Below are 13,020 nucleotides of genomic sequence, written 5' to 3'. Positions count from 1 at the left end.
GAAACTGAAACAAACCCAATGAAAGATCGGTGGAATGACTGAAGACATCAATCAACCAATATTATTACTGACAGGGATTAAATAGATGATGACGTCATAGTATCCCTTCAAATAGCTTGACTTTGATGGAGCAAGAGCCTACGACCATACCATGCTGAATATACCGGTTCTCGTCCGATCACCGAAGTCAAGCAGCATAGGGCTCGGTTAGTACTTGGATGGGAGACCGCCTGGGAATACCGGGTGTTGTAGGCATTTTTTGCTTCATGAAATGCCCCTTTATTCATTTTTTCATTTTAAGTCGTTGGTATTTGTTTTCCTTTATAGTATCACTTTTGTCTCCTTTTTTGTTGTCTTTTTCGTCTCCTTCGTCACCCTTTTTAATAGAGCAGGAATAAACTTTTCGCTTGATGTCCGACATTCAAGGCAATGATGAAAGTCGTTTGTTTGCAAGCACAGGGTCTCCAAGAGACGAGGCGCGCAGTTCAAGGCCTACACCATCATGTGAATTGTTGCGTCACACACAGGTGCGCATCCAAGAAAAAAAACACGACAATATCTCCAAATTATCGTAGGTAGGCATCCGATGGAAACTGAAACAAACCCAATGAAAGATCGGTGGAATGACTGAAGACATCAATCAACCAATATTATTACTGACAGGGATTAAATAGATGATGACGTCATAGTATCCCTTCAAATAGCTTGACTTTGATGGAGCAAGAGCCTACGACCATACCATGCTGAATATACCGGTTCTCGTCCGATCACCGAAGTCAAGCAGCATAGGGCTCGGTTAGTACTTGGATGGGAGACCGCCTGGGAATACCGGGTGTTGTAGGCATTTTTTGCTTCATGAAATGCCCCTTTATTCATTTTTTCATTTTAAGTCGTTGGTATTTGTTTTCCTTTATAGTATCACTTTTGTCTCCTTTTTTGTTGTCTTTTTCGTCTCCTTCGTCACCCTTTTTAATAGAGCAGGAATAAACTTTTCGCTTGATGTCCGACATTCAAGGCAATGATGAAAGTCGTTTGTTTGCAAGCACAGGGTCTCCAAGAGACGAGGCGCGCAGTTCAAGGCCTACACCATCATGTGAATTGTTGCGTCACACACAGGTGCGCATCCAAGAAAAAAAACACGACAATATCTCCAAATTATCGTAGGTAGGCATCCGATGGAAACTGAAACAAACCCAATGAAAGATCGGTGGAATGACTGAAGACATCAATCAACCAATATTATTACTGACAGGGATTAAATAGATGATGACGTCATAGTATCCCTTCAAATAGCTTGACTTTGATGGAGCAAGAGCCTACGACCATACCATGCTGAATATACCGGTTCTCGTCCGATCACCGAAGTCAAGCAGCATAGGGCTCGGTTAGTACTTGGATGGGAGACCGCCTGGGAATACCGGGTGTTGTAGGCATTTTTTGCTTCATGAAATGCCCCTTTATTCATTTTTTCATTTTAAGTCGTTGGTATTTGTTTTCCTTTATAGTATCACTTTTGTCTCCTTTTTTGTTGTCTTTTTCGTCTCCTTCGTCACCCTTTTTAATAGAGCAGGAATAAACTTTTCGCTTGATGTCCGACATTCAAGGCAATGATGAAAGTCGTTTGTTTGCAAGCACAGGGTCTCCAAGAGACGAGGCGCGCAGTTCAAGGCCTACACCATCATGTGAATTGTTGCGTCACACACAGGTGCGCATCCAAGAAAAAAAACACGACAATATCTCCAAATTATCGTAGGTAGGCATCCGATGGAAACTGAAACAAACCCAATGAAAGATCGGTGGAATGACTGAAGACATCAATCAACCAATATTATTACTGACAGGGATTAAATAGATGATGACGTCATAGTATCCCTTCAAATAGCTTGACTTTGATGGAGCAAGAGCCTACGACCATACCATGCTGAATATACCGGTTCTCGTCCGATCACCGAAGTCAAGCAGCATAGGGCTCGGTTAGTACTTGGATGGGAGACCGCCTGGGAATACCGGGTGTTGTAGGCATTTTTTGCTTCATGAAATGCCCCTTTATTCATTTTTTCATTTTAAGTCGTTGGTATTTGTTTTCCTTTATAGTATCACTTTTGTCTCCTTTTTTGTTGTCTTTTTCGTCTCCTTCGTCACCCTTTTTAATAGAGCAGGAATAAACTTTTCGCTTGATGTCCGACATTCAAGGCAATGATGAAAGTCGTTTGTTTGCAAGCACAGGGTCTCCAAGAGACGAGGCGCGCAGTTCAAGGCCTACACCATCATGTGAATTGTTGCGTCACACACAGGTGCGCATCCAAGAAAAAAAACACGACAATATCTCCAAATTATCGTAGGTAGGCATCCGATGGAAACTGAAACAAACCCAATGAAAGATCGGTGGAATGACTGAAGACATCAATCAACCAATATTATTACTGACAGGGATTAAATAGATGATGACGTCATAGTATCCCTTCAAATAGCTTGACTTTGATGGAGCAAGAGCCTACGACCATACCATGCTGAATATACCGGTTCTCGTCCGATCACCGAAGTCAAGCAGCATAGGGCTCGGTTAGTACTTGGATGGGAGACCGCCTGGGAATACCGGGTGTTGTAGGCATTTTTTGCTTCATGAAATGCCCCTTTATTCATTTTTTCATTTTAAGTCGTTGGTATTTGTTTTCCTTTATAGTATCACTTTTGTCTCCTTTTTTGTTGTCTTTTTCGTCTCCTTCGTCACCCTTTTTAATAGAGCAGGAATAAACTTTTCGCTTGATGTCCGACATTCAAGGCAATGATGAAAGTCGTTTGTTTGCAAGCACAGGGTCTCCAAGAGACGAGGCGCGCAGTTCAAGGCCTACACCATCATGTGAATTGTTGCGTCACACACAGGTGCGCATCCAAGAAAAAAAACACGACAATATCTCCAAATTATCGTAGGTAGGCATCCGATGGAAACTGAAACAAACCCAATGAAAGATCGGTGGAATGACTGAAGACATCAATCAACCAATATTATTACTGACAGGGATTAAATAGATGATGACGTCATAGTATCCCTTCAAATAGCTTGACTTTGATGGAGCAAGAGCCTACGACCATACCATGCTGAATATACCGGTTCTCGTCCGATCACCGAAGTCAAGCAGCATAGGGCTCGGTTAGTACTTGGATGGGAGACCGCCTGGGAATACCGGGTGTTGTAGGCATTTTTTGCTTCATGAAATGCCCCTTTATTCATTTTTTCATTTTAAGTCGTTGGTATTTGTTTTCCTTTATAGTATCACTTTTGTCTCCTTTTTTGTTGTCTTTTTCGTCTCCTTCGTCACCCTTTTTAATAGAGCAGGAATAAACTTTTCGCTTGATGTCCGACATTCAAGGCAATGATGAAAGTCGTTTGTTTGCAAGCACAGGGTCTCCAAGAGACGAGGCGCGCAGTTCAAGGCCTACACCATCATGTGAATTGTTGCGTCACACACAGGTGCGCATCCAAGAAAAAAAACACGACAATATCTCCAAATTATCGTAGGTAGGCATCCGATGGAAACTGAAACAAACCCAATGAAAGATCGGTGGAATGACTGAAGACATCAATCAACCAATATTATTACTGACAGGGATTAAATAGATGATGACGTCATAGTATCCCTTCAAATAGCTTGACTTTGATGGAGCAAGAGCCTACGACCATACCATGCTGAATATACCGGTTCTCGTCCGATCACCGAAGTCAAGCAGCATAGGGCTCGGTTAGTACTTGGATGGGAGACCGCCTGGGAATACCGGGTGTTGTAGGCATTTTTTGCTTCATGAAATGCCCCTTTATTCATTTTTTCATTTTAAGTCGTTGGTATTTGTTTTCCTTTATAGTATCACTTTTGTCTCCTTTTTTGTTGTCTTTTTCGTCTCCTTCGTCACCCTTTTTAATAGAGCAGGAATAAACTTTTCGCTTGATGTCCGACATTCAAGGCAATGATGAAAGTCGTTTGTTTGCAAGCACAGGGTCTCCAAGAGACGAGGCGCGCAGTTCAAGGCCTACACCATCATGTGAATTGTTGCGTCACACACAGGTGCGCATCCAAGAAAAAAAACACGACAATATCTCCAAATTATCGTAGGTAGGCATCCGATGGAAACTGAAACAAACCCAATGAAAGATCGGTGGAATGACTGAAGACATCAATCAACCAATATTATTACTGACAGGGATTAAATAGATGATGACGTCATAGTATCCCTTCAAATAGCTTGACTTTGATGGAGCAAGAGCCTACGACCATACCATGCTGAATATACCGGTTCTCGTCCGATCACCGAAGTCAAGCAGCATAGGGCTCGGTTAGTACTTGGATGGGAGACCGCCTGGGAATACCGGGTGTTGTAGGCATTTTTTGCTTCATGAAATGCCCCTTTATTCATTTTTTCATTTTAAGTCGTTGGTATTTGTTTTCCTTTATAGTATCACTTTTGTCTCCTTTTTTGTTGTCTTTTTCGTCTCCTTCGTCACCCTTTTTAATAGAGCAGGAATAAACTTTTCGCTTGATGTCCGACATTCAAGGCAATGATGAAAGTCGTTTGTTTGCAAGCACAGGGTCTCCAAGAGACGAGGCGCGCAGTTCAAGGCCTACACCATCATGTGAATTGTTGCGTCACACACAGGTGCGCATCCAAGAAAAAAAACACGACAATATCTCCAAATTATCGTAGGTAGGCATCCGATGGAAACTGAAACAAACCCAATGAAAGATCGGTGGAATGACTGAAGACATCAATCAACCAATATTATTACTGACAGGGATTAAATAGATGATGACGTCATAGTATCCCTTCAAATAGCTTGACTTTGATGGAGCAAGAGCCTACGACCATACCATGCTGAATATACCGGTTCTCGTCCGATCACCGAAGTCAAGCAGCATAGGGCTCGGTTAGTACTTGGATGGGAGACCGCCTGGGAATACCGGGTGTTGTAGGCATTTTTTGCTTCATGAAATGCCCCTTTATTCATTTTTTCATTTTAAGTCGTTGGTATTTGTTTTCCTTTATAGTATCACTTTTGTCTCCTTTTTTGTTGTCTTTTTCGTCTCCTTCGTCACCCTTTTTAATAGAGCAGGAATAAACTTTTCGCTTGATGTCCGACATTCAAGGCAATGATGAAAGTCGTTTGTTTGCAAGCACAGGGTCTCCAAGAGACGAGGCGCGCAGTTCAAGGCCTACACCATCATGTGAATTGTTGCGTCACACACAGGTGCGCATCCAAGAAAAAAAACACGACAATATCTCCAAATTATCGTAGGTAGGCATCCGATGGAAACTGAAACAAACCCAATGAAAGATCGGTGGAATGACTGAAGACATCAATCAACCAATATTATTACTGACAGGGATTAAATAGATGATGACGTCATAGTATCCCTTCAAATAGCTTGACTTTGATGGAGCAAGAGCCTACGACCATACCATGCTGAATATACCGGTTCTCGTCCGATCACCGAAGTCAAGCAGCATAGGGCTCGGTTAGTACTTGGATGGGAGACCGCCTGGGAATACCGGGTGTTGTAGGCATTTTTTGCTTCATGAAATGCCCCTTTATTCATTTTTTCATTTTAAGTCGTTGGTATTTGTTTTCCTTTATAGTATCACTTTTGTCTCCTTTTTTGTTGTCTTTTTCGTCTCCTTCGTCACCCTTTTTAATAGAGCAGGAATAAACTTTTCGCTTGATGTCCGACATTCAAGGCAATGATGAAAGTCGTTTGTTTGCAAGCACAGGGTCTCCAAGAGACGAGGCGCGCAGTTCAAGGCCTACACCATCATGTGAATTGTTGCGTCACACACAGGTGCGCATCCAAGAAAAAAAACACGACAATATCTCCAAATTATCGTAGGTAGGCATCCGATGGAAACTGAAACAAACCCAATGAAAGATCGGTGGAATGACTGAAGACATCAATCAACCAATATTATTACTGACAGGGATTAAATAGATGATGACGTCATAGTATCCCTTCAAATAGCTTGACTTTGATGGAGCAAGAGCCTACGACCATACCATGCTGAATATACCGGTTCTCGTCCGATCACCGAAGTCAAGCAGCATAGGGCTCGGTTAGTACTTGGATGGGAGACCGCCTGGGAATACCGGGTGTTGTAGGCATTTTTTGCTTCATGAAATGCCCCTTTATTCATTTTTTCATTTTAAGTCGTTGGTATTTGTTTTCCTTTATAGTATCACTTTTGTCTCCTTTTTTGTTGTCTTTTTCGTCTCCTTCGTCACCCTTTTTAATAGAGCAGGAATAAACTTTTCGCTTGATGTCCGACATTCAAGGCAATGATGAAAGTCGTTTGTTTGCAAGCACAGGGTCTCCAAGAGACGAGGCGCGCAGTTCAAGGCCTACACCATCATGTGAATTGTTGCGTCACACACAGGTGCGCATCCAAGAAAAAAAACACGACAATATCTCCAAATTATCGTAGGTAGGCATCCGATGGAAACTGAAACAAACCCAATGAAAGATCGGTGGAATGACTGAAGACATCAATCAACCAATATTATTACTGACAGGGATTAAATAGATGATGACGTCATAGTATCCCTTCAAATAGCTTGACTTTGATGGAGCAAGAGCCTACGACCATACCATGCTGAATATACCGGTTCTCGTCCGATCACCGAAGTCAAGCAGCATAGGGCTCGGTTAGTACTTGGATGGGAGACCGCCTGGGAATACCGGGTGTTGTAGGCATTTTTTGCTTCATGAAATGCCCCTTTATTCATTTTTTCATTTTAAGTCGTTGGTATTTGTTTTCCTTTATAGTATCACTTTTGTCTCCTTTTTTGTTGTCTTTTTCGTCTCCTTCGTCACCCTTTTTAATAGAGCAGGAATAAACTTTTCGCTTGATGTCCGACATTCAAGGCAATGATGAAAGTCGTTTGTTTGCAAGCACAGGGTCTCCAAGAGACGAGGCGCGCAGTTCAAGGCCTACACCATCATGTGAATTGTTGCGTCACACACAGGTGCGCATCCAAGAAAAAAAACACGACAATATCTCCAAATTATCGTAGGTAGGCATCCGATGGAAACTGAAACAAACCCAATGAAAGATCGGTGGAATGACTGAAGACATCAATCAACCAATATTATTACTGACAGGGATTAAATAGATGATGACGTCATAGTATCCCTTCAAATAGCTTGACTTTGATGGAGCAAGAGCCTACGACCATACCATGCTGAATATACCGGTTCTCGTCCGATCACCGAAGTCAAGCAGCATAGGGCTCGGTTAGTACTTGGATGGGAGACCGCCTGGGAATACCGGGTGTTGTAGGCATTTTTTGCTTCATGAAATGCCCCTTTATTCATTTTTTCATTTTAAGTCGTTGGTATTTGTTTTCCTTTATAGTATCACTTTTGTCTCCTTTTTTGTTGTCTTTTTCGTCTCCTTCGTCACCCTTTTTAATAGAGCAGGAATAAACTTTCGCTTGATGTCCGACATTCAAGGCAATGATGAAAGTCGTTTGTTTGCAAGCACAGGGTCTCCAAGAGACGAGGCGCGCAGTTCAAGGCCTACACCATCATGTGAATTGTTGCGTCACACACAGGTGCGCATCCAAGAAAAAAAACACGACAATATCTCCAAATTATCGTAGGTAGGCATCCGATGGAAACTGAAACAAACCCAATGAAAGATCGGTGGAATGACTGAAGACATCAATCAACCAATATTATTACTGACAGGGATTAAATAGATGATGACGTCATAGTATCCCTTCAAATAGCTTGACTTTGATGGAGCAAGAGCCTACGACCATACCATGCTGAATATACCGGTTCTCGTCCGATCACCGAAGTCAAGCAGCATAGGGCTCGGTTAGTACTTGGATGGGAGACCGCCTGGGAATACCGGGTGTTGTAGGCATTTTTTGCTTCATGAAATGCCCCTTTATTCATTTTTTCATTTTAAGTCGTTGGTATTTGTTTTCCTTTATAGTATCACTTTTGTCTCCTTTTTTGTTGTCTTTTTCGTCTCCTTCGTCACCCTTTTTAATAGAGCAGGAATAAACTTTTCGCTTGATGTCCGACATTCAAGGCAATGATGAAAGTCGTTTGTTTGCAAGCACAGGGTCTCCAAGAGACGAGGCGCGCAGTTCAAGGCCTACACCATCATGTGAATTGTTGCGTCACACACAGGTGCGCATCCAAGAAAAAAAACACGACAATATCTCCAAATTATCGTAGGTAGGCATCCGATGGAAACTGAAACAAACCCAATGAAAGATCGGTGGAATGACTGAAGACATCAATCAACCAATATTATTACTGACAGGGATTAAATAGATGATGACGTCATAGTATCCCTTCAAATAGCTTGACTTTGATGGAGCAAGAGCCTACGACCATACCATGCTGAATATACCGGTTCTCGTCCGATCACCGAAGTCAAGCAGCATAGGGCTCGGTTAGTACTTGGATGGGAGACCGCCTGGGAATACCGGGTGTTGTAGGCATTTTTTGCTTCATGAAATGCCCCTTTATTCATTTTTTCATTTTAAGTCGTTGGTATTTGTTTTCCTTTATAGTATCACTTTTGTCTCCTTTTTTGTTGTCTTTTTCGTCTCCTTCGTCACCCTTTTTAATAGAGCAGGAATAAACTTTTCGCTTGATGTCCGACATTCAAGGCAATGATGAAAGTCGTTTGTTTGCAAGCACAGGGTCTCCAAGAGACGAGGCGCGCAGTTCAAGGCCTACACCATCATGTGAATTGTTGCGTCACACACAGGTGCGCATCCAAGAAAAAAAAACACGACAATATCTCCAAATTATCGTAGGTAGGCATCCGATGGAAACTGAAACAAACCCAATGAAAGATCGGTGGAATGACTGAAGACATCAATCAACCAATATTATTACTGACAGGGATTAAATAGATGATGACGTCATAGTATCCCTTCAAATAGCTTGACTTTGATGGAGCAAGAGCCTACGACCATACCATGCTGAATATACCGGTTCTCGTCCGATCACCGAAGTCAAGCAGCATAGGGCTCGGTTAGTACTTGGATGGGAGACCGCCTGGGAATACCGGGTGTTGTAGGCATTTTTTGCTTCATGAAATGCCCCTTTATTCATTTTTTCATTTTAAGTCGTTGGTATTTGTTTTCCTTTATAGTATCACTTTTGTCTCCTTTTTGTTGTCTTTTTCGTCTCCTTCGTCACCCTTTTTAATAGAGCAGGAATAAACTTTTCGCTTGATGTCCGACATTCAAGGCAATGATGAAAGTCGTTTGTTTGCAAGCACAGGGTCTCCAAGAGACGAGGCGCGCAGTTCAAGGCCTACACCATCATGTGAATTGTTGCGTCACACACAGGTGCGCATCCAAGAAAAAAAACACGACAATATCTCCAAATTATCGTAGGTAGGCATCCGATGGAAACTGAAACAAACCCAATGAAAGATCGGTGGAATGACTGAAGACATCAATCAACCAATATTATTACTGACAGGGATTAAATAGATGATGACGTCATAGTATCCCTTCAAATAGCTTGACTTTGATGGAGCAAGAGCCTACGACCATACCATGCTGAATATACCGGTTCTCGTCCGATCACCGAAGTCAAGCAGCATAGGGCTCGGTTAGTACTTGGATGGGAGACCGCCTGGGAATACCGGGTGTTGTAGGCATTTTTTGCTTCATGAAATGCCCCTTTATTCATTTTTTCATTTTAAGTCGTTGGTATTTGTTTTCCTTTATAGTATCACTTTTGTCTCCTTTTTTGTTGTCTTTTTCGTCTCCTTCGTCACCCTTTTTAATAGAGCAGGAATAAACTTTTCGCTTGATGTCCGACATTCAAGGCAATGATGAAAGTCGTTTGTTTGCAAGCACAGGGTCTCCAAGAGACGAGGCGCGCAGTTCAAGGCCTACACCATCATGTGAATTGTTGCGTCACACACAGGTGCGCATCCAAGAAAAAAAACACGACAATATCTCCAAATTATCGTAGGTAGGCATCCGATGGAAACTGAAACAAACCCAATGAAAGATCGGTGGAATGACTGAAGACATCAATCAACCAATATTATTACTGACAGGGATTAAATAGATGATGACGTCATAGTATCCCTTCAAATAGCTTGACTTTGATGGAGCAAGAGCCTACGACCATACCATGCTGAATATACCGGTTCTCGTCCGATCACCGGAAGTCAAGCAGCATAGGGCTCGGTTAGTACTTGGATGGGAGACCGCCTGGGAATACCGGGTGTTGTAGGCATTTTTTGCTTCATGAAATGCCCCTTTATTCATTTTTTCATTTTAAGTCGTTGGTATTTGTTTTCCTTTATAGTATCACTTTTGTCTCCTTTTTTGTTGTCTTTTTCGTCTCCTTCGTCACCCTTTTTAATAGAGCAGGAATAAACTTTTTCGCTTGATGTCCGACATTCAAGGCAATGATGAAAGTCGTTTGTTTGCAAGCACAGGGTCTCCAAGAGACGAGGCGCGCAGTTCAAGGCCTACACCATCATGTGAATTGTTGCGTCACACACAGGTGCGCATCCAAGAAAAAAAACACGACAATATCTCCAAATTATCGTAGGTAGGCATCCGATGGAAACTGAAACAAACCCAATGAAAGATCGGTGGAATGACTGAAGACATCAATCAACCAATATTATTACTGACAGGGGATTAAATAGATGATGACGTCATAGTATCCCTTCAAATAGCTTGACTTTGATGGAGCAAGAGCCTACGACCATACCATGCTGAATATACCGGGTCTCGTCCGATCACCGAAGTCAAGCAGCATAGGGCTCGGTTAGTACTTGGATGGGAGACCGCCTGGGAATACCGGGTGTTGTAGGCATTTTTGCTTCATGAAATGCCCCTTTATTCATTTTTTCATTTTAAGTCGTTGGTATTTGTTTTCCTTTATAGTATCACTTTTGTCTCCTTTTTTGTTGTCTTTTTCGTCTCCTTCGTCACCCTTTTTAATAGAGCAGGAATAAACTTTTCGCTTGATGTCCGACATTCAAGGCAATGATGAAAGTCGTTTGTTTGCAAGCACAGGGTCTCCAAGAGACGAGGCGCGCAGTTCAAGGCCTACACCATCATGTGAATTGTTGCGTCACACACAGGTGCGCATCCAAGAAAAAAAACACGACAATATCTCCAAATTATCGTAGGTAGGCATCCGATGGAAACTGAAACAAACCCAATGAAAGATCGGTGGAATGACTGAAGACATCAATCAACCAATATTATTACTGACAGGGATTAAATAGATGATGACGTCATAGTATCCCTTCAAATAGCTTGACTTTGATGGAGCAAGAGCCTACGACCATACCATGCTGAATATACCGGTTCTCGTCCGATCACCGAAGTCAAGCAGCATAGGGCTCGGTTAGTACTTGGATGGGAGACCGCCTGGGAATACCGGGTGTTGTAGGCATTTTTTGCTTCATGAAATGCCCCTTTATTCATTTTTTCATTTTAAGTCGTTGGTATTTGTTTTCCTTTATAGTATCACTTTTGTCTCCTTTTTTGTTGTCTTTTCGTCTCCTTCGTCACCCTTTTTAATAGAGCAGGAATAAACTTTTCGCTTGATGTCCGACATTCAAGGCAATGATGAAAGTCGTTTGTTTGCAAGCACAGGGTCTCCAAGAGACGAGGCGCGCAGTTCAAGGCCTACACCATCATGTGAATTGTTGCGTCACACACAGGTGCGCATCCAAGAAAAAAAACACGACAATATCTCCAAATTATCGTAGGTAGGCATCCGATGGAAACTGAAACAAACCCAATGAAAGATCGGTGGAATGACTGAAGACATCAATCAACCAATATTATTACTGACAGGGATTAAATAGATGATGACGTCATAGTATCCCTTCAAATAGCTTGACTTTGATGGAGCAAGAGCCTACGACCATACCATGCTGAATATACCGGTTCTCGTCCGATCACCGAAGTCAAGCAGCATAGGGCTCGGTTAGTACTTGGATGGGAGACCGCCTGGGAATACCGGGTGTTGTAGGCATTTTTTGCTTCATGAAATGCCCCTTTATTCATTTTTTCATTTTAAGTCGTTGGTATTTGTTTTCCTTTATAGTATCACTTTTGTCTCCTTTTTTGTTGTCTTTTTCGTCTCCTTCGTCACCCTTTTTAATAGAGCAGGAATAAACTTTTCGCTTGATGTCCGACATTCAAGGCAATGATGAAAGTCGTTTGTTTGCAAGCACAGGGTCTCCAAGAGACGAGGCGCGCAGTTCAAGGCCCTACACCATCATGTGAATTGTTGCGTCACACACAGGTGCGCATCCAAGAAAAAAAACACGACAATATCTCCAAATTATCGTAGGTAGGCATCCGATGGAAACTGAAACAAACCCAATGAAAGATCGGTGGAATGACTGAAGACATCAATCAACCAATATTATTACTGACAGGGATTAAATAGATGATGACGTCATAGTATCCCTTCAAATAGCTTGACTTTGATGGAGCAAGAGCCTACGACCATACCATGCTGAATATACCGGTTCTCGTCCGATCACCGAAGTCAAGCAGCATAGGGCTCGGTTAGTACTTGGATGGGAGACCGCCTGGGAATACCGGGTGTTGTAGGCATTTTTTGCTTCATGAAATGCCCCTTTATTCATTTTTTCATTTTAAGTCGTTGGTATTTGTTTTCCTTTATAGTATCACTTTTGTCTCCTTTTTTGTTGTCTTTTTCGTCTCCTTCGTCACCCTTTTTAATAGAGCAGGAATAAACTTTTCGCTTGATGTCCGACATTCAAGGCAATGATGAAAGTCGTTTGTTTGCAAGCACAGGGTCTCCAAGAGACGAGGCGCGCAGTTCAAGGCCTACACCATCATGTGAATGTTGCGTCACACACAGGTGCGCATCCAAGAAAAAAAACACGACAATATCTCCAAATTATCGTAGGTAGGCATCCGATGGAAACTGAAACAAACCCAATGAAAGATCGGTGGAATGACTGAAGACATCAATCAACCAATAT

The 13,020-nt window shown here is 42.3% G+C and overlaps 22 non-coding genes across 22 annotated transcripts; all 22 read left to right on the top strand.

Moving 5' to 3' along the window:
* The first annotated feature begins 136 nt into the window (after positions 1 to 136).
* On the top strand, positions 137 to 255 carry LOC135158704 (5S ribosomal RNA). Its single transcript, XR_010297470.1, has one exon. It is a non-coding gene; the product is annotated as a 5S ribosomal RNA (ribosomal RNA).
* Positions 256 to 725: 470 nt separating this feature from the next.
* On the top strand, positions 726 to 844 carry LOC135158703 (5S ribosomal RNA). The gene has a single exon (XR_010297469.1). It is a non-coding gene; the product is annotated as a 5S ribosomal RNA (ribosomal RNA).
* A 470-nt stretch (positions 845 to 1,314) lies between these two features.
* On the top strand, positions 1,315 to 1,433 carry LOC135158702 (5S ribosomal RNA). The gene has a single exon (XR_010297468.1). It is a non-coding gene; the product is annotated as a 5S ribosomal RNA (ribosomal RNA).
* Positions 1,434 to 1,903: 470 nt separating this feature from the next.
* Positions 1,904 to 2,022, top strand: LOC135158699 (5S ribosomal RNA). Its single transcript, XR_010297465.1, has one exon. It is a non-coding gene; the product is annotated as a 5S ribosomal RNA (ribosomal RNA).
* Positions 2,023 to 2,492: 470 nt separating this feature from the next.
* Positions 2,493 to 2,611, top strand: LOC135158688 (5S ribosomal RNA). The gene has a single exon (XR_010297454.1). It is a non-coding gene; the product is annotated as a 5S ribosomal RNA (ribosomal RNA).
* A 470-nt stretch (positions 2,612 to 3,081) lies between these two features.
* On the top strand, positions 3,082 to 3,200 carry LOC135158676 (5S ribosomal RNA). Its single transcript, XR_010297442.1, has one exon. It is a non-coding gene; the product is annotated as a 5S ribosomal RNA (ribosomal RNA).
* Positions 3,201 to 3,670: 470 nt separating this feature from the next.
* LOC135158665 (5S ribosomal RNA) lies at positions 3,671 to 3,789 on the top strand. The gene has a single exon (XR_010297431.1). It is a non-coding gene; the product is annotated as a 5S ribosomal RNA (ribosomal RNA).
* Positions 3,790 to 4,259: 470 nt separating this feature from the next.
* Positions 4,260 to 4,378, top strand: LOC135158654 (5S ribosomal RNA). Its single transcript, XR_010297420.1, has one exon. It is a non-coding gene; the product is annotated as a 5S ribosomal RNA (ribosomal RNA).
* Positions 4,379 to 4,848: 470 nt separating this feature from the next.
* LOC135158643 (5S ribosomal RNA) lies at positions 4,849 to 4,967 on the top strand. The gene has a single exon (XR_010297409.1). It is a non-coding gene; the product is annotated as a 5S ribosomal RNA (ribosomal RNA).
* A 470-nt stretch (positions 4,968 to 5,437) lies between these two features.
* LOC135158632 (5S ribosomal RNA) lies at positions 5,438 to 5,556 on the top strand. Its single transcript, XR_010297398.1, has one exon. It is a non-coding gene; the product is annotated as a 5S ribosomal RNA (ribosomal RNA).
* A 470-nt stretch (positions 5,557 to 6,026) lies between these two features.
* Positions 6,027 to 6,145, top strand: LOC135158621 (5S ribosomal RNA). Its single transcript, XR_010297387.1, has one exon. It is a non-coding gene; the product is annotated as a 5S ribosomal RNA (ribosomal RNA).
* Positions 6,146 to 6,615: 470 nt separating this feature from the next.
* LOC135158610 (5S ribosomal RNA) lies at positions 6,616 to 6,734 on the top strand. Its single transcript, XR_010297376.1, has one exon. It is a non-coding gene; the product is annotated as a 5S ribosomal RNA (ribosomal RNA).
* Positions 6,735 to 7,204: 470 nt separating this feature from the next.
* Positions 7,205 to 7,323, top strand: LOC135158599 (5S ribosomal RNA). The gene has a single exon (XR_010297365.1). It is a non-coding gene; the product is annotated as a 5S ribosomal RNA (ribosomal RNA).
* A 469-nt stretch (positions 7,324 to 7,792) lies between these two features.
* LOC135158588 (5S ribosomal RNA) lies at positions 7,793 to 7,911 on the top strand. The gene has a single exon (XR_010297354.1). It is a non-coding gene; the product is annotated as a 5S ribosomal RNA (ribosomal RNA).
* A 470-nt stretch (positions 7,912 to 8,381) lies between these two features.
* LOC135158577 (5S ribosomal RNA) lies at positions 8,382 to 8,500 on the top strand. The gene has a single exon (XR_010297343.1). It is a non-coding gene; the product is annotated as a 5S ribosomal RNA (ribosomal RNA).
* Positions 8,501 to 8,971: 471 nt separating this feature from the next.
* Positions 8,972 to 9,090, top strand: LOC135158732 (5S ribosomal RNA). Its single transcript, XR_010297498.1, has one exon. It is a non-coding gene; the product is annotated as a 5S ribosomal RNA (ribosomal RNA).
* A 469-nt stretch (positions 9,091 to 9,559) lies between these two features.
* On the top strand, positions 9,560 to 9,678 carry LOC135158721 (5S ribosomal RNA). The gene has a single exon (XR_010297487.1). It is a non-coding gene; the product is annotated as a 5S ribosomal RNA (ribosomal RNA).
* Positions 9,679 to 10,148: 470 nt separating this feature from the next.
* Positions 10,149 to 10,268, top strand: LOC135158698 (5S ribosomal RNA). The gene has a single exon (XR_010297464.1). It is a non-coding gene; the product is annotated as a 5S ribosomal RNA (ribosomal RNA).
* A 472-nt stretch (positions 10,269 to 10,740) lies between these two features.
* Positions 10,741 to 10,859, top strand: LOC135158697 (5S ribosomal RNA). Its single transcript, XR_010297463.1, has one exon. It is a non-coding gene; the product is annotated as a 5S ribosomal RNA (ribosomal RNA).
* A 469-nt stretch (positions 10,860 to 11,328) lies between these two features.
* LOC135158710 (5S ribosomal RNA) lies at positions 11,329 to 11,447 on the top strand. The gene has a single exon (XR_010297476.1). It is a non-coding gene; the product is annotated as a 5S ribosomal RNA (ribosomal RNA).
* A 469-nt stretch (positions 11,448 to 11,916) lies between these two features.
* Positions 11,917 to 12,035, top strand: LOC135158682 (5S ribosomal RNA). The gene has a single exon (XR_010297448.1). It is a non-coding gene; the product is annotated as a 5S ribosomal RNA (ribosomal RNA).
* Positions 12,036 to 12,506: 471 nt separating this feature from the next.
* On the top strand, positions 12,507 to 12,625 carry LOC135158571 (5S ribosomal RNA). Its single transcript, XR_010297337.1, has one exon. It is a non-coding gene; the product is annotated as a 5S ribosomal RNA (ribosomal RNA).
* The last annotated feature ends 395 nt before the right edge of the window (positions 12,626 to 13,020 follow it).

Source organism: Lytechinus pictus, unplaced genomic scaffold (assembly GCF_037042905.1).
Source record: "Lytechinus pictus isolate F3 Inbred unplaced genomic scaffold, Lp3.0 scaffold_98, whole genome shotgun sequence".
Classification (NCBI taxonomy): domain Eukaryota; kingdom Metazoa; phylum Echinodermata; class Echinoidea; order Temnopleuroida; family Toxopneustidae; genus Lytechinus; species Lytechinus pictus.
The sequence above is the reverse complement of the archived record's forward strand: the minus strand, read 5'-3'. Positions and strand labels throughout refer to the sequence as shown.